The 19787-nt window shown below is 43.8% G+C and overlaps 1 long non-coding RNA gene across 4 annotated transcripts in view; it reads left to right on the forward strand.

The window, feature by feature from the left end:
* Positions 1–19787, forward strand: part of LOC123369404 — a 154158-nt gene that overhangs the window by 45302 nt on the left and 89069 nt on the right. The window lies entirely within an intron of this gene.

The raw sequence follows: 19787 nt of genomic DNA on the forward strand, positions 1-19787 counted from the left end.
GTTAAGACTGTTTTCTGCCTGTTCTAAGCAAATAAATGGTCTTAAAGGAGACTGGATGTGGCAGTGTGTGCTTGGAAGCCAGGGAGAAGCCCAACCCGGTGACAGACACCAATAAAAATAAATAGTGTCAAGTTTTGTCTGTTAGAAGGAGAGTTTATTTCTTGGCTGATGCCTCTTCATGACTGAAACATCCTGTAAAATTACAGGTTTCAGAGTAGCAGCCGTGTTAGTCTGTATATGCAAAAAGAACAGGAGTACTTGTGGCACCACGAAAGCTTATGCTCAAATAAATTTGTTAGTCTCTAAGGTGCCACTAGTACTCCTTTTTGTAAAATTACAGCCATTTTTAAATCCCTGTCTGTATACGTAATTATTAAATGGTTCATATGTACTTAGACCAAGTGAGTAGCAGAGGTGCTTATGTCACCGCAAATAACATTCATAACTTCACTTAGCACAGATCCCATAATGTTTGCAAAAATGATATTCTAAAATAATTGCCTCCCTTGCAACACTCAGTATGTTTTAGCTTGTGAGCATAACTAATTCCTCTCCTTATGCATGAAGTAACATTACTGTACAGAGAATTCATCTTTAAATTGCTTTTTACAGAACAAATTTATTTGAAATGATCACAAGTAACTTTATAAATTGTCAGCCTGTCTTTCTTTAATTTGGTGTTGGGAGGCAGGGGGTCATGGTTTAGCTTTTACTGGTCTGATCTGACAAATCCAGATGTTTTCTAGAAAAACTATTTTAAAGGCTCGATCCTTTCAAACACTACCGGTTGTAGTGCTTAGTACCAGGAGTAGTCCCCATTGAAGTCAAAGGGGAAAACTAACTGTAACATTCAGGATGACTGGTAATATGTTTGAAAGAAGAGAGCCTTAACTGGATCTTGTGATCATTAAGAAAGTTCAAGGCAAATGTTTATCTTATAATAAAATACAATAGTTGCAGATAAATAGCTGCTGAAGCCATTCTTGCTCTTTCATCTATAATTAGACCTGATTCAGGCCACCATAACTCATCTGGATAAGTAATGATTCTCACAAGTAGTTCTGGTGAGTTTGATGTGAATACTCACCCTGAGTAAAGTATCAGAGGGGTAGCCGTGTTAGTCTGGTTCTGTAGAAGCAGCAAAGAATCCTGTGGCACCTTATAGACTAACAGACGTTTTGCAGCATGAGCTTTCGTGGGTGAATACCCACTTCTTCGGATGCAAGTAGTGGAAAACATCCGAAGAAGTGGGTATTCACCCACGAAAGCTCATGCTGCAAAACGTCTGTTAGTCTATAAGGTGCCACAGGATTCTTTGCTGCTTCACCCTGAGTAAGTTTACCAGAATCAAGATCTGTGTCTCTTGTAAAGAACTAGAACAGACTGCAGCATAATTTTAACCATGTAAAAATGACACCCTGCCTTAACATTTGCATTTTTAAGTCATCATTTCATTAAAGCCCTCACTAAAATGAAATTATAGGGTTATAAGGCCATAGAACCATGGTAAAAAAAAAATCACACTTTGCTATGAGTAGGGCTCTGTGTCTGTCACAGAGACTGTGGAAGTTACGGATTCCGTGACTTTCTGTGACCTCTGTAACTTCTGCAGTGGCCAGTGTGTCTGACCCCAGGGCCACCCAAGCAGCGGCCAGTGAAGTTGGCCCCGGGGACCGCCTGAGCAGTGGTCCCGGGGGCGGCAGAAGCAGTGGTGGGTGGGCAGCGGGAGCAGCTGCTGCTCGGCAGCCGGTGCTGCTGGCCCCTGGGCCCCCCCAAGTAGCAGCCTCCCAGCTGCCCCCCCTGGAGCAGCACCCCCTGCCCCCCACCCAAGATTTAGTCAGGGGTATATAGTACAAGTCATGGACAGGTCATGAGCCGTGAATTTTTGTTTATTGCCTGTGACCTGTCCATGACTTTTACTAAAAATACCCATGACTAAATTGTAGCCTTAGCTATGAGTAAAGAAGCACAAAGGAATTGGTGGGTAGAAAGAGCTGGAGGAGGCTTGTAAATTGCAAATAATTTACAACAGTTGTAGAAATACTGTATTGTTCATGGAACATTTTAGAAGGATTTAGAGGATTTGTTGATGCTTTAACACTTCTTAAAAATTAAAAATTATTGAAAATGCAATCAAATTTGGCTCTTCTTACAAACAAGAGTACTTTACACCTTGAAAAAAGAAAAATGAAGTGAAAACACGAACCATAACTTCAAAAAAAATTGGTCTTCTACGTCACTGTGTGTCAGTTTTGTGGAGATTGTTCTTTCAGTTGTCACTTTATTTCATTCATTTTAACCTCAGCTTTATTTATGTTTTTCCTTTTTTCTGTTAGAAATGGGTGTGAATCAATACCCTAGTTCCAACTCCCTGGCTTCATCCCCTGAATGTGAACTCTAAGGAGCTGAATTTTGCAGCTCAGACTCCTTTCTGCTTCCTAGAAATGTCTTCCTTTTAATTCCCTTCCATTTTTTAAATTAATCCTCAGTTTTTCTTTTTTAATTCTCAGTTGTTTGATTTTCATCACTAATATTTTATCCCCGTCAGTGCTCTCAGCTTCTATTTTCATTCTGCTATGCAGATACTCCTTTTCTCTTTTCTTTTTCCCTATTTCGGGCAGAGACAGGAAGAGTGTATTTGTTGTATTTTTACCACATTTACCCTTCATCCCCCTTTTAAACCATGTTTTGTTAACGCAGAAATTGTCTGCTATGAAGCTACAGGGCTAAACTCTGGGTCTAGTTTCCAGATATGTGCTAGGAGTAGTGGAGAAAGTGGACCCGTAATGGTTGAGCAAAGGTCCAGGAACCAGTCTATATGTACAGTACTAAGCAGATGCAAGCAGAATGACTCAGGGACCCGGGGGACAGTGTACATTGTAGTGTTCCTTATGTCTGGCTACCTCCAGTACCTGCTACTAGATGCCAGCAGGCATACAGGGTGGACAAGAGCCTGGACAACCCCTCTTGAGGCTGGGAAGTATCAGCATGCACATTAGCCAGACCCCCCCAACTTAGCAATCATTGGAACATTTAGTTACCATTCTGCCTGGCTTTAATGTGGTTGTGCTGTGTGGGGTTAAAAGTTTCAGGCACCATCTTCCCAACCGGCACACGCATATACGACAAGGCAGGATGTAGCCCACAGAATGGACCAACTCTGTTTTAACTTTATAACAGACTTACAGTGGATGCCTGAGAAGCCATATATTTGCCTGGTGGGCTTGTCTGTATGGGTATGTCTACACAGAAGCTGGGAGTGTGCTTCCCAGCATGGGTAGTCAGACACGCTAGTCCTGCTTGAGCTAGCACCCTGAAAATATCAGTGTGGCTGTAGCAGTTTGGGCTAACTAGTACAAACCTGCCTGAACCTCGCAGTACATACTATTCCGAGCTGCTGCCTGTAGTGCTGCAGCCACACTGGTACACCAGCTTCAGCAGAGCTAGTGCATCTGTCTACTGGGGCTGGGCAGGCATACTCTAAAATCTGTCTCCAGCAATGGAGGGTTAATCTGCTTCCTCCCAGAGGCAGGGAGTGTCTGCAGTCCTGCCCTAGCCAATCCCCTATTCTTACAAAACATGCCATATGATATTTTAATATCCACCCAGAACCTCATTTTTTAAGAGCTCATCCAAAAGACACCCTTCCCCCACCATTTACTCAGAGTAAACTCAGTTTTCTTTGCCCAGGAAGAACAAAGGACACAGGTAGTTGACCCTGCCAGGATTAGAACCAGTATTCCCAGGGTTTCACAATCAATTCACAGATCCTTAAACTACCCTTTCAGCTAATCCCTGCAGAGTAAAGACACATCATCCTGCATCTGAAGCATCACAGTCACCATTATTTCACTTCATTATCTTAATTTTCATTTAAATACAGTGAACGGCTGATTGGCATGGCTGTGCCTTTTGCATTCAGGAACAGTGTGCTTCAAAGTATACGTGTCTTCTTTTTGGTTTAGGAGATTATGGGGATATAGCAGGCAGGATGCTATGGATCTCTCTCTCTCTTTCATTCACACTCCCCCTCTCTCTCCCTCTGTCCCTCCAAATCACCAGTTACACACTCAAATAATTCCAAATGAAAAAACAATAAGAAATGATTGAGTTAAAAAGAACCAGTGATACAGAACTGTTTCTCTCTTACTGGTAATTCAAAAGAAATCCTGTAGAAAGGTGACCATAACAGACGTGAAAGAAAATGCCAGGCACATTATAGTTTGGGATTGTATGTACATTGACATTATAGTATGAATGCAGCAATGAAAAACATTTCCATGCAGATGATGAAACTACATTTCTTTGTGATTTAAAGCTCTGATTTGACAAATCATGGCAGTTGAGGTTGTGCTAAAAGGATTGCTGGAAACAGAAGTAGACATGTCACTGTAATAATGCAATTGTAACAGAGCTGCAGTTGGTAGACAGTGTACAGTTCAGTAGAAGAACAATCATCAAAGCATTTACTAAATCTATATCTAGACATATAAATATACTGCGTGCATACATTTATTTCTATTTGGACGATGTACCTACTGGTATTCCCAAGCTCTAGGCACATGAATTATTAATAATCTTTAACACACACACACACACAATAATTCTCACAAATCCAGTGCCAACAGCGAGACACTCTCCAGTGTAATGTTTTCCATACGCAAAGAGCAAACCATGCATTTTCAATCTGGAGGAGTTATTTTTAATCCTCTCAATATCCTGCCACCCAATGGACAGGCAGAGAGCTTTTTTTATGTTTAAAGGTCCAGTATACAGAAAACAGAATCATAAGTACATACACCACACCCAGACAATGAAAACTTGATTCTCCCTATTCAGTGCACTGACTCCCTCAAAGAAATTATGGGTGGATATATAGGCTTTCCAGTGAGTGCTGAAGGCCAGTGGAGATTTCACAGAATTACCTCTGCTATGGCCCATTGTTAGTAGTTATTTGCTACGAGGCTAAAACTAGCAGGCACTCTAATGGTGTACATCTTTTGTATCTTACAGATACAAAGGAATTCCTGGATATATGTGACCCTAGGACCAGTACCTTTTGTTTGTATACATTTTAGTTATGATTTTCAGTGTTTACAGTATCTTACAGTGTTTACAGTATCACTAATAATGAGCAGAAATTCCTTACAACATTGTTTAAGGGTGACCATAAGAGAAGTATGCAGACCAGCTACAACTGAGAGACATTCCATTCTTTCTTTGGGTGTGTGAGGGGGTGGGTAATATTAAGTGCAATGAGAAAAACAATTTCAGCAGTTTGCTCTTTGTGGTAAATTGGTTTAAAGCCCAGGCTTCATTTCACAGTCACAAAAACAATGTCCTGATTCTCATTCCTGTATCCCTGCACCAGCCTCCTTTCAGCTCCTCATATTTTTGGGGCAGCTAGAGGCTTGTCTGCCTGGCACCTGGTGCAAACTAAAGCAGCACAGTGTGCTGTGGCTATGTCCCTTCTTACCTTTTCTGCTCCTGACAAACCAGGGACTAGTGGATTCATTGTGGCAGTTCAATGCAGGCTGCAAAATGCCCCCTTAGGCTGGGGTTGTTTCCCAGTGGGAGATTTGCCAGCATACAAGGAATGCAGAATCAGGGGTTAAAAGAGGATCTTTTTAAAGTTAACTGTGTAGCATAGCATTCTTGCTGTGAGATGGAGTCAAGCCAAAAGGCTTGGATCAAAATCTGTATCCCAACTTTTCATTGCTTAGAGACGTTCAGATCTGGGGTTTTGGTTCAGCCCATTATAACAGAAGGCAGAATCTCCACTTAATATTAAGAAAATCCTTTAAAAATATGAAGAAATCCCTAAGCATACTAATCAGTGGCAGCACAAGGTTCTAGAAAAAATAGCAACGGCTATAAAAGCTCTCTCAGAAATTCTCTGCATTATGAAAGAGACCCACAAATTCTTCATTCTTGAAAGAAAGCACATGTTGAAATTCCTTGGCTGATCAGCCAAAATGAGCAGCGTAGTTCCTTTCCTCCCAGGAGAGGAAGTACAACGTGTCTTTTTTTCCCTCATCCTGAGGATATCTTCATTTTGCTGAACTCTTAGTAGAACATTATATACTGTTATAGTAGGAAGTTGTTAATGATCTCTTCTAGGCTTCAAAGGACAAAGTCTCAAAAGAGCTTTATGGCTAAATAGTTTGCACTTCTGCAGCACTTCCATCCAAGAACCTCAAAAGCTGCTCAAATTCCTGTGGAATAAACTCTGTCTCTCATGTGAAGGAGATATTTGTATCCAAAAGTTGGTAAGAAAGGAGTTAACCCTCTCCCTGTGGCTAGAAAATGAACCAGTTGTCTGTGCTGAGTATGGGGATTTACAGAGTAGTAGGCCAGGGTGAGCTGCAGGAAATGAATCATCCCTGACACTTATTTATAGGAAGGATGTGCTGTGGGGAATTGGGGTCTGGGTTTAGCAGGTTAGAGGGGGCCATATCCTGTATTACTTGTTATTCCAGTGAAAAGGGGGTGTAAAATGCTACCAAATGGGATTGGTAACAATTTACAGCAACTCTGCCCTAGTGTAAATGACTGCATAAGGTGTGGGACAATGGAACTCAGAAGAAAACCAGGCTCCCCCACCTAACTTCTCTATGGAATTTGGCTGAAATGAACTACATCTTATTCCTTTCTTTTGGCCATGGCTGAGGGATAGATGACCTACTGCATTAGGTTTGGCTCTTAAAGAGACAGAAAAAACTTTACATTTTGTTTCATAATAAAATGCAGGGCAAAGGTAGTTAAACTTCACCAAGCAGTGCAAAATCCTTTTGTGCACCAACCAGCCTATCACAGTATCATCTCATGTTACAGACTGAGAGTTTAATTCACTCACCCTCGGTCACATAGCAAGTTCATACAGAATGATTCCCTTGTGCTTTAAACACTACACCACGCTGAAGGAGCAACTTCAAACTGATGTGATTGATTAATTTATTTTAACAAAAAAGACCAAGGAGAGAAGAAAAGCCCCTCATGTATTATGGAGCTTCCTCCCAACTCACGCATTTGCCATCTAGTTTTCTCTTAGGGCTCACCAATCTTGGTATGGAACCAAGATTTTGGACTCAGTGGTTAAAGGATGCAAGAAAGGCTACAAAGCTTCTTGACACACTGCATTTCTCCTCACCCCTTTTACATCTCCTGCCCCAGGCATTGTTGCTGCCTGACAGAATATTGTGCTCTGTCCCCAGCAAAAGTGTGTGCTGGCAAAATATTTCAAGACAAGAAATGAATCCAACAGCAGCCCTACTTTCCATACAAATTAGCCTGTGAGAATCATCAGGATAACAATAAAAAGAATCAGTCAAAGAAGCCTGTTTTTGGCTCAGGAAAAGGCAACAAAATCAGAGATGGGACTCAAATTCCACATGTGCAGGTGGGATGTGCTATTGTACCCCTAAACTACAAATCGCACCAACTAATGCACCTTAATTAAAGAGGCTTAAAGCCCCACAGATCAAACTGACTCCTCATAAAGCCCTTTATTGGCAAGTGGTTTCTGGGAACAATAGGATCATATGTCAAACAGACGTGTTCAAGTTGCAAGATTCAGATCCAAGACTGTTCAGACTTGGGGTTTTAGTTCAAATCTGTCTCTAGGCTTAACTGTTTCAAGCAGGAAACCCCATTGATTTTTTAGGTCACAGAAAAGTTCAAAGAAGCAGAACCGTAATAAATCAGAGTTTTCCTCATTAATGATGAGCCTCTTTAAGTCATGTTGCCAATAAGAAAGATAGACATGACCTCTGGAAGCACCTGCTGTACTGTTGCCAACACTCTTCAGACTGTTACAGATAGGCATAACACAGAGAATAGCAAGAACCTCTCAGCAAAATGGGGAAAACAACACTGTGCTGGGCAGTTGATGAAATGCTGCTGGGGGGACAGGGGAAGGTATGAGGCTTGACCAATCCAGGCACTGCAGTTGAAAGGAAATGAATTAGCCCAGACAGTTGAGAGAGAATACTCAAAGGTCATTGAGGTAGCTAAGCAACAGGGAGGAAAAATCCTCCATCATGGTATTTCCAATTGGAAATAACACAAGAAACCACATTTCTATTTAGCAGTAGTGTGTCTAGTGGTTAGATTACATGACTGGGAGTTCTATTTCTGATCCTGTTGCAAAGTTGCTGCATGATCTTGGGTAAATAAATTAATTCTTCTGTGTCTTTCAGTTATCCTGTCTTGTAAATGCATATAATAGTACGTCCTTACTATGTCACGAGAGCATTGGGAGGCTTAATTCAGCAATGTTTGTAAAGCATTTTGAGACCCTCAGATAAAAGGTGCTTCAGAAGTTCAGAGTAGAATAATTATTTTCTGTTTATTTCTAACAGGTAGACACACAAAGGGAACCATTTCGACATGTGTTAGTGTAGGTGGGAATGACTCACTTGGCTGGCTTAGAAGCTAGCTGCTGCTACAGTGCTAAATAAATTCCACAAAATAAATCTTGATAAATAAACAATGAATCTTCCTGCCTGCTACTAATGAAACCCAATATATTTCATATTTAATATACAAGTGTGCATACATTCAAATGTATGTATATATACACCTATGTAATGGTCATCCTTAAAATGTCAGTTGCCTTGTATAACTCCTCAGATAATTAAGGGAAACAGTCTGTCCTGGAATCACAAAAGTGTGCTAGAGGATATAGAATTTCTTGTGAGGGATCCTGCATACTGGAACAATAGCTCTGCCATCCTTTTAGAGGACTGCCTGCTCCTTGGCCAGATGCCAATCCAAGCTGAAGTGCAGAAAGGGATCACATGTTTTTACCACCATAGTTTACCACTGTCAGAAGAAGCCCAGGTGACCTGGAGTCAACAAATGCCTGAGCCCATTCTTCAAGCTTTTAAGGTTGTTCACTATATTAGGGGTATTTGTGCATTTTATATAATACATTTTACTGATGTAGACAAAACCTTAGTGTTAAAGCACAAGACTAAGAATCCGGAGAGCAAAGTTCTATTCCTGATTCTGTCATAGATTCTCTGGGCCTGGTTCTCCACTGCCTGGCACCCTATGTAGTCATACATACCCGAGCAAAGTGGATGTAAAATGTTACAATTCAAATTTGTAGCTTTTACACTTTGCACAAGTGTCAAATACTACACAAGATACAAGGCAGTGGAGAATCTGTCTGTGTGTGAGAACTAGGGCAGATGAGACTCTATGCCTCAGTTCCCCCTTTTTAAAAAATGAGAATAATACAAGGATGTTGTGAGGCTAATTTTGAAAATCTTGGATGGAAGTTACTAGAACAGCATCATAATAGTAAGAGTTTGCTTGTTTGGTACATCTGCTTGCAGGTTTCTTCTTTGGGTATGTCTACACAGCAAAGAAAAACTCATGGTTGGCCTGTGCCAGCCAACTCAGGCTTGCGGGGCTCAGGCTGCAGGGCTGTTTCATTGCTGTATAGACTTCTGGGCTGGAGTCTGGGCTCTAGGACCCTGCAGGGTGGGAGGGTCCCAGAGTTCAGGCTCCAGCCCAAGCCCCGAAGTCTACAGAGCGATGAAATAGCCCCTTAGCCTGAGATCCCATCAGCTGGCATGGGCCAGCCGCAGGCTTTTCTTTGCTGTATAGATGTACCCTTACTGGGTTTAATAGTTTTCAGCACATATAGTATTTTATGTCACAAATCACTGTGTATTATAGTTACAAATAGGTGGCGCTTTGATAGAAAGTGTCACTGATTACCCTGAGGCTGTGGCTACACTTAGCACTTCAAAGCGCTGCCGCGGTAGCGCTGCCGCGGCAGCGCTTTGAAGCGCTAAGTGTAGTCAAAGCGCCAGCGCGCGCTGTCCGTACTCCACCTCCCTGTGTGGCTTTGACCACACTGGCGCTTTGCAGCGCCGGAGAGGGTGTGTTTTCACACCCTGCTGCAGCGCTGCAAATTTGTAAGTGTAGCCAAGCCCTAAGAGAACAGGTAATATTACTACAGAGCTAAATGAACAATCAAAAAAATATTACTGCCAGCTCAAAGTTTCTCCTTACTCCTAACATACATATCAACTCTTGCCTACTCTCTCTCTCTGTCTCTCTCTCTTACACAATCTCTCGCTCTTACACACACGCATAGGAAGACTAAAGTAACAGCTAAGAATCAGTTTGTGAGAGCTCTCCTGATTATAATCAAAATGGGAGGTGTAGAACAGAAAATTTCACTCAGTAATAGTCTGGTTTAAACTCAAGCCCTGACATGTCCTTCAGTTAATTGACTGAATTAGCAAAGATATTTGAAAGTTTTCCAGATATTAAAGGAATCTCAGTTATTGTGAAGTCCTGCTCAGAAGTCCTTATTGTAACTCTAACAAATTTCACTAATCCTCCTTTAGAAAATGTCAGTGTGTTACAATAGTTAAGAGTAGATGCAGCAAAAGCCATAAATCCTTTTTCAAACCGTGCGTGAATCTACTACCAGAGATCCCCAAAGCACTATACTAGACAGACCTGCCTTCCTTTTTCCAGACTAGGAAAGGTCAATACTGTTAATAATATGTCTCCAATTATTTTATCAGTTTCACATGCATCCAATGCCAAGCTTCCCAGCAAAAAGTGTATGGATTTCAGCTTCCCCAGCTAAGATTTCAGAGAGGGTCTCAAGTTACATAAATTGAATCCAAATTTTGCATCTTTTTTAGCCATTTATATAGCTCCAGACACCACAGTACTTTAAGGCCAAATTTTTAAAAGGTATTTAGATGCCTAAAGAGGCAGATGGACATCTAGTGGGATTTTCAAAAGCACCTCAATGTCTCACTCCCACTGAAGTCAATGGGAGGTGCCTGTTTGCATATTTAGGCACCTAAATGCCTTTAAAAATCTGGCCTTAAGTGCTCAAATTGAGATTCCAACATGCACACTCAGGGGTGTTCAAATCCATAGTTTTGATTCAAGCCCAACTCTAAAGAAAGAGAGACACCATTTGCAAAATTCAGAAGCAGTTTTAGATTCTGAATACTCTAAATTAAAGGGGGATCTGATATAAAGTTTGTATTACTAACTTTTCTGCCACACACATGCATCCCAAAGTATTTTCTATTTAAAATAAGTCAACACCATAGTGGCAACTTGAAGGATCCTAATCCTCACTACCCTTACTTCAGTCTGGGGCAGTGTAATTAACTGGTAGTACACCTATGTGTGACTCGCTGTAATAAAACTGGTGTCCTTGAACAGACTTACTCTGACCTTTCGGGAGATGGGCTACGCTTTAAAAACAGAGGAGTTTTGATTTTCTTTTATTGTTTTTGTCCTTGTATTAAGCATCCAGATAGATGGAGTTTGAGGCACTGGCATTATTTCTTCAGCCTGTGTTTGTCTTCTAGTCCTTCCCAGAAAGATACATAAAGGGGATCACACCAGGAAAACAGTGGTGTTCTCTCCAATAATCTGGGAGGGCTAAAGAGAGAGACACTTTATAAATAAAAGTATCCCCAGTTGGAAAGAACAGATTTGTACTGAGAAAATGCAGTGTGGAGAAAGATTGCTAAGCTTCTGCTGCAAAATGTAATGAGAAACACCTGCAATGTATCTCCCCTAGGAGAGCAATTAAGTGAGAGAGGTTCTAATAAGCACCAATATTTCAGACTTATAGCAAAATTAAGGTACTTTTTCTTCTACAGAGGATTTGGAAGCAATTTTAAGGAAGCATATTTTGCCTCTGTGATCAACATTATTATCCAGTGAAAAGAGGAAATGAATGACAGCTAGAGCTCCCGGGTTGTATTCCCATCTCTATTTATTATTTGTATTATGCTAGCAAAGAAGAGCACCCCAATAATGAAACAGGACCCCTCTTCTACAAACAGAACAAAAAGACAATCCCTGACCCAAAAAGCATAATGCCAAGGACTTACTATAGGACCTTGGGTGAATCACATATGGCTTGATTCTCAAAGATGGCAATATGCTAAATTCTGCACACATAAATACCCCATGTGCATAGTCAAATGTTTAGCTACATGTCTAGCTGGCCACAGGAGGAGACATATATTGGTTTTGTGCTCACAAGTATGGTATTTGCTTGTGCACAAGCCTTATTTGTAATCATACTAACCCATCTTTGTAAATCAGGCTCTGTGACTCAATTTTCCTGGTGAATATACTTACCTCACAGGTGATGGTGTTATAATTTAGATGGCAGTGGTGCCCAGTATGCTGGGTACTTTCCAAACACAGGGGACCATGGTCCTTGCTCTTGAGGGGTTATTAGGCAAAGACATACAGACAAGAGAAGAGAAAAGGGATGAAAAATACAAGAAGAGTGATCAAGGTGATAATAGACATATTTCTCTAGCTTCATGTTGGCTGCTCTCTTTTTTGTTATATTTTTAACTTTAATGTGCTACATTAGCTCATAGTTTTATTATTAGTTTTGGTAATCTATGCCAGAAGTGCCTAGAATTTGTTAATATTATATAATGAATAAGAGAGGAGATGGCAGGAAGAGAAATGGATGGTCTCACAGTAAAGGCAACTGAATGTTGCCTTGCAGGATTCTGTCTCTGCCTCAGAATTCCTATGTGATGGTGGGCAAATCATTTACCCAAACTTTTCACAGGTGATCATTTATTCTGTGTTCCTCATATTCTGAGTGTCTGACCTGAGAACCTGGGGGTTTGATTTGCAGAAGTGCTGAGTACTCACAGCATCAAATGAAGTCAATGGGAGCTCTGCTTTGTACATATTAAGTGATATATAATTATAAGTACTCTGAAAAATCAGGTCCTAGGGATCTCAGATTAAGCACCCATAATTAGTGGATACTTTTAACACAAATATTTCTTTGCCTTAGCTCCCCATCTGTAAAATGGGAATAACACCTCCTCCACACTTTACAGGAGTGGTTGAAAATTAATTAGTACCTGAGTGCTTCACAAATATATAGTGATGAGTACCACACAGAAGGCCCTGAGGAAATTAATAATTCTGTTGTCAGAGAAAGGTTTTAGTAGTGTGCAGTAAGACAGACACAGGACTGCACACTGAACGAGGAGAAAACAAATAGCTGCTCATTAAGTGAGCACCATCCATTCTCTGTGCTGAATGAAGCAGGGGTCCAGAGGAAAAAAAATCATATATGAGCATATAATTAAAGACTATATAATAATGCATATGCAAAAGGAGGTTAAATTAAGGTTGCACAGAGATTTCCTAAAATTTGAGTGCTTGACTTTGCAATCTTAATAATGTTCTATTAATGTAGTTTTGGGTGTAATTTCCTAGGTTTTTTAAAAAGCAAAATAAAAAATGAATTCCAACAGGTGGCATCATATTAACACCAACACTGGTCATCAGCAGAGCTAGAATATTTAGATCCACCTCAAAGACCCCTCCCACTTGAGATAACAGAGTAGCTAATAGCAGCAGAGCATTATTCTTTACTCACCATGGAATGGTGAGACTCTGGGATCTTGGGTTCCATTCCAGACTCTGGAAGGGAGTATCCCCACAGACTTGTCTGCCCATTCCCGTCCCCCAAGCTTGACCTCTCCAACCGACCCTTTCCCAGTCCTATCTCTTCACAACCCCTGGCTCCTCATCCCAGTCCCAATTCCCAAGCCTTAGACTTATCTTCTTGTTCCCTTGCTTAGCACATCCTAGTCTCATTCCTCTACCCTACCCTGACTTCCAGTTCCAATCTCCTTGCCTAGCCAGTCCCAGTTCTCTCTCACCTGGCTCCCTTCTCCAATCTATATTTCTCCACATCAGGTCTTCATCTGAACACCCCCACCTATGTTCCTCATCTCCTTTGGTTTTCAGCCCCAGGCTCCCTCCCTGGACTCTGTTCCATTTCATCATCCCTCCCCCAGCTCCTTGTCCCAGTCTCTTTGCTGAACCAGACCCAGTTTTCTTTCTGTACCCCAGCTCATCAGATTTGTCTCCTGTCCCCCCCACAACTCCTTTGCCCTATCCCACCAGCCCCTAGTCCCAATCCCCTCTATGACATTTTGTGTTTCAACACAGACCAATAAGAGGTTGAGTCACTGCCTGTCCTGTAACCTTGGTGCCTTAATGCTCTGCTGCTGTGGCTCACAGCCTGGACACCAGACAGCCAGCGGACAAGCATAGTTCCCTGAGTGTCTGTGTGCTGGGCAGCCCTTGTTCAGCGCTCTGACCCCAACAGCCTACCTACAACACAACAGCCCCACCCTGGTCTCCACAGCCTTGGTCAATACTTGCTACATATCAGGAAGTCCCTTGCCATCTAGCATTGGGATGCTCTTAGGGCCACACCTCCCCCCCTTAACAAACTGCAGAAGGGTTAGCCCCTGGCTGACTGGGAGGCAGCTGGTCAGACCGTCTTTGCTGGACAGGGCATCTGCCACCATATTTTCTTTCCCCTTTATATGGAAAAAAACTGTTTTGTCTCTTTTGTCTGTTCATAGTCTCTAAAACAAAATCGGAGCGTATCCATAATTTCACCTACAGTGTTGCTACAAACATTTCACAGTGATATTAATGACCAGTGTGTTATTAGATTTCAAACAATATATTACATGTCACCTTTTAAATATATATCATTACTCCAGTGTATGAGGTGTAGTGATTATGTCAGGCCTGACAAGAGTTGCTGACACAGAATGGTGAACCACCAATGGGCCTCTGGCTACTCATCTGACTGTCTTCCCGGAACCCAATGGCTGCCAGTCCCCACCCCTGTTTCCCTCCCTGGTTCCCATTTCTAGTCTTCCCCATACCCCAGCCTCCTTGCTCAGCCAGTTTCAGTCTTCTCCCCACCCCACTCCCAGCCCCAGTCTCCTTGTCCCAATCTACTTCCCGCACCTCCTCAGTTCCAGCTCTTGTTCCTTCTGCATTCAAATAAGGCAACTTCCTTCTCCATATAGCCTGAGCCCAACAAGATTACTGAGAGCACGAGAAAGAGAGTTTCCCATGCTCTCAGTTCCAGTGGCCATCCCCAGTCCACATCAGTCCAGAGGTGCAGCTGTACAAAGTATTAGAACATGCCCACTACAGATGGAATCTTTGGGAAATTTAGCTGCAAAGCTGTAGCAAGTCTCAGCTGTAAACTGATTGTTCAGTTCACATAAATACCTACAACAATAACCCATTTTGTCTGCGGGTCTCAATGAAATAAACCTGCTACTGGCTCTGATATAGTCTGCAGAGACAAGAACATAAAATGTTGATAAACCCCAGAACAAAACAAGTCAAAGTAACTCATTTTCTGATTTCCTATTTCCCTGTTGAATAGGTCATTTGTGAGCTATAACCATCAGCCTGATCCAGGCAAAAAGAAAACACACTGGAACGTGCCCAGCATTTTCACATAGGAAGTGCGATTAAGGAACCTGTTTACTAATAATTTGCTTTATGAATAATAAAAACACCCATATAACATTTACATCCATAGATCCCAAAGCACTTTACAAAGCTGAATAAGTATTATCATCCCCAGCATAGAAAAGTGAAGCAACTTGCTCAAAGCGACACAGCAAATCAATGGCAGAGGTAGTATTAAAACCCACATTTTGAGTCTTAGTTTTATACTCTATCCACTAGATGCTGCTGCTCTGCAATGACTACATGGGTATAACTATAATTATATTTGATTATATACAAAATTCATTATAACAGAATATGCTGGCCCTTTAACTGCAAGCTCCAGGACCAGCTCTCCTGCTATCATATTATTCTCAGGATTTAGGTATTCTAGCATTTGAAGTTCCCAGATGGACTAATAGGAACTGTAGGAGGAAAGCCATGTATGCTGGGAAAAGCCTTTGTCTGGATGGTGAGAGCAGCTGTAGTCATCTCTTGACAGAATTCTCTAGTAACTGGGCCTGCAGAAAGGGAGCTGGGGAAGAAGTTTGGGAGAGGCTGTGCTGAAGAAGCTTGTAGAAGACCCAGGGAGAAGTCCTTAAAAAAAAAGGGAGGAAGGGAAGCAGCCCTAGGATTTAGTCTGGGGTGGGAAAAAGAGTGAGATGGGCCTGTACATTTGCTTCTCGGGGGGCAGGGGTGCCCCTTATAGCAGTCAGTTCCAAACTCCCTCCTCTTGCCTAGGGTAGGGGGAAGCCCCCTCTTAGGCCTGGTCTACACTAGGACTTTAAATCGAATTTAGCAGCGTTAATTCGAACTAACCGCTCAACCGTCCACACCAGGAAGCCATTTAATTCGAACTAGAGGGCTCTTTAGTTCGAATTCGGTACTCCACCCCGACAGGTGGAGTAACGCTAAATTCGACATGGCTAGCTCGAATTAGGCTAGGTGTGGATGCAAATCGAACTTAGTAGCTCCGGGAGCTATCCCACAGTGCACCACTCTGTTGACGCTCTGGACAGCAGTCCGAGCTTGGATTCTCTGACCAGCCACACAGGAAATGACCCAGGAAAATTTGAATTCCTTTTCCTGTCTGGGCACTTTGAATCTGACGTCCTGGCTGGACATCGGGGCGAGCTCCGCAGCACCTGCAACGATGCAGAGCTCTCCAGCAGAGGAGTCCGGCCAATCCAAGAATAGAAAGAGGTCCCCAGCATGGACAGACCGGGAAGTCCTGGATCTGATCGGTGTGTGGGGCGAGGAGTCTGTGCTGTCGGAGCTGCGCTCCAACAAGCGGAATGCAAAGACCTTCGAGAAGGTCTCCAAAGCAATGATAGAGAAAGGATACAGCCGGGATGCAATGCAGTGCCGCGTGAAAATCAAGGACCTGAGACAAGGCTACCAAAAAGTCAGAGCGGCAAACGGACGCTCCGGAGCCCAGCCCCAGACATGCCGCTTCTACGAGGCACTGCATGCCATTCTAGGTGGGTCTGCCACCACTGCCCCACCAGTGACCGTGGACTCAGTGGATGGCATAGTGAACCTGGACAGTTCCTCCTCGATGTTCGCCGATGGGGAAGATGAGGAAGGGTCTGTGGAGGACGGCGCAGGCGACAGCGAACACAATACCGCTTTCCCTGACAGCCAGGATCTCTTCATCACCCTCACAGAGATCCCCGACCAACCCTCCCCGGCAGTTAACCCGGACTCTGAATCAGGGGAAGGATCAGGCGGTAAGTGCTCTAAACATGTAAACATTTATTTTTTATAAAACAGGTATAAAAAAATAGAAATACTATATATAAAATTTTCAATGAAAAACTATATGAAAAGTAGGTCCACACATATAGGGATTGAACAATAATCCTCCAGGGACAATTCAACAAAGGTCTCATAGAGGTCCTCGAAAAGCCTCCGCAGGAGGTTCCTGGGGAGAGGTGCCTTGTTGGGTGCTCCGTGGAAGCACACTCTTCCACGCCAGGACATCCTTATGTACATGGGAATCATCGCCTCCACAAGCATGGCCGCATATGGTCCTGGTCTCTGCAGGGCTTCCCTTAGCATCCGCTCTTTGTGACTCCGAGGGACCCGCCTCAGGGTGATCTCGTTCATGAAATGCTGCATCTAATTAGGGCAATTAGTGTATTGTTACTGTTGTGAATGGTTGACTTTTACTTTGCATAACAATGACCCTCGTTTAACAGCCACGTGTTGTAGGCCACATAGGAAAAGCATACATTGATCTTTCCCGTGCACTGGCGGGAGTGGCTGGAAAAGGGTCAGAGTATATGATTTCCAGATTGCCTTTAGCGGGAGGGCACAGCTATCCATTAACTGATAAGCAGAATGTACTGTAAGGCTTACCAGGACTGTCTGCTAGACGGATTCAGCTGTCTCTCCCCACTTGTCCGCTCTCCTGTGCAATGCTGCAGCCAATGAGAGCGTATTCCGAAATCTCGAACTTGTCCTGAGATCTCGTGAGACTTGTTGCCCTGTATGGTCTTGTTCAGAGAAACTGACTAGACTGTGTTCACTGTTCGCAAACATGTATCTGTTCAAGGAAATCACTTACTTTTCCCATCACACAGCTTTGGCTCTTTCCCGGACTGCCCCGGCATCCCCCTCGCAGAGGCTGGCGCAGATTAGGCGGCGAAAGAAAAAGACTAGGGACGAGATGTTCGCGGAACTGATGGCCTGCTCCAGAGCCGAGGCGGCAGAGCAGAGACAGTGGAGGGAGACCCTATGTCAACAGCATCGCACACACATCGAACGGGAGGATAGGTGGCGGCAGGAAGACCAGCAGGCGACTCAAACGCTGCTTGGGCTAATGAGGGAGCAAACGGACACGCTCTGGTGCCTTGTTGATGTTCTGCAGGACCGCAGGCAGGAGGACAGAGCCCCCCTGCAGTGTATCTGCAACTGCCCTCCCCCGCCAAGAAGTCCTGCCCCCCCCCTCACCCAAAAGTACAAGACGGAGGGGCGGTAGGGGCCGTGAGAACTGTCACTGCACCACTGCATAGCGCTAATGTACCACACACCTCTCACGCTATAAATTTGTAGAAGTGCTTCCCTTACAGGCTCACCCAGTCCCAAATCCAAGTTTCATCCCCCCACTGTGTATTAGATTATTAAAAGCTGTTTGCTGTTATTCACTGTTTCGGTCACGTCTTTCGTGTCAGAGGATTTTTTTGTGTATGGGGGGGGGAGGGGATTTATAATTGCACGGTATAGCCTACATTACCAGGGTACAGACTTGGGGGCATGATCAACTGCAGGGCACACACACACTGCAGTCAGTAGGCACCAGGGTCACTCTGTGTGGTGTATGCTGCCCCGGGTCATTCTGTGATGTGTATGCTTGTCCAGGGTCCTAGCGCGTGCCACCCCCTTAATGTTAAGGCACGCTGCCCTTACCATGCACTTCCACCGTAGCAACGAGCCTCTCCGCTGCCCTGAGCCCCAACAAGAGCCCTCATCCACGGATAGATACTCACCCTTCCCCCACACCCCTCACCCCTTCCTACGCCCAAACCCGCAGCCCACTGCCGTCATCCAAACCCCTATCCAAAGAAGGCACCACTCGCCCCTTCCTGCAAACCCACCCCTTCCTGCAATCCCTCCCCTCCATGCACAACCACTTGCAACCGTCCCCCACCCCAGAGACCTATGTAGGAGCAGGAGGATGTCATTCCTCTATGGAACAAGCGGTCTGTACATCAGTGCACACCGTGCCCAGCACAGTATGCGTCCATGTTTCAACACCTGAACAGAAATGCAAAGTAAAACAAAGATTTATTAATAATGAGTGTTACAATTAATTTGCTTTAAAACGTGCTTTGGAAGTGGGGGAAACTTGGAGAACGGGGTATGTAACCGCAGATCGAAATCGACACATACAGACACAGGCCCAGGGTCAGTTTCTCTTGAAAGCAAGTGGAGAGTCATAGGTTACCCTGCTCTCCGAGGAAACTTGCTTTCAAAGCCTCCCGGATACACAGCGCTTCCCGCTGGGATATTCTCTCGGCACGGGTGTCTGGCTGAGCGTAAACTGCAGCCAGGCGATTTGCCTCAACCTCCCATCCGGACAAAAAGGTCTCGCCCTTGCTCTCACAGAGATTGTGGAGCACACAGCAAGCAGCAATAACTACGGGGATATTCTTTTTGCTGATGTCCGAGCGAGTCAGTAAGCTCCGCCATCTCCCCTTGAGACGTCCGAAAGCACACTCCACCACCATTCTGCACTTGCTCTCCCGGTAGTTGAAGAGTTCCTTCTCTCTGTCCAAGGCGCCTGTATAGGGCTTCATGAGCCAGGGCATTAGCGGGTAGGCTGGGTCCCCGAGGATCACTGTAGGCATCTGCACATCCCCAACCGTTATTTTGTGGTCCGGGAAGAAACTACCTGCCTGGAGGCGTTTAAACAGACCAGAGTTCCTGAACACATGCGCGTCATGAACCTTGCCCGCCCACCCAAC

This window comes from Mauremys mutica, chromosome 4 (genome assembly GCF_020497125.1).
Source record: "Mauremys mutica isolate MM-2020 ecotype Southern chromosome 4, ASM2049712v1, whole genome shotgun sequence".
Classification (NCBI taxonomy): domain Eukaryota; kingdom Metazoa; phylum Chordata; order Testudines; family Geoemydidae; genus Mauremys; species Mauremys mutica.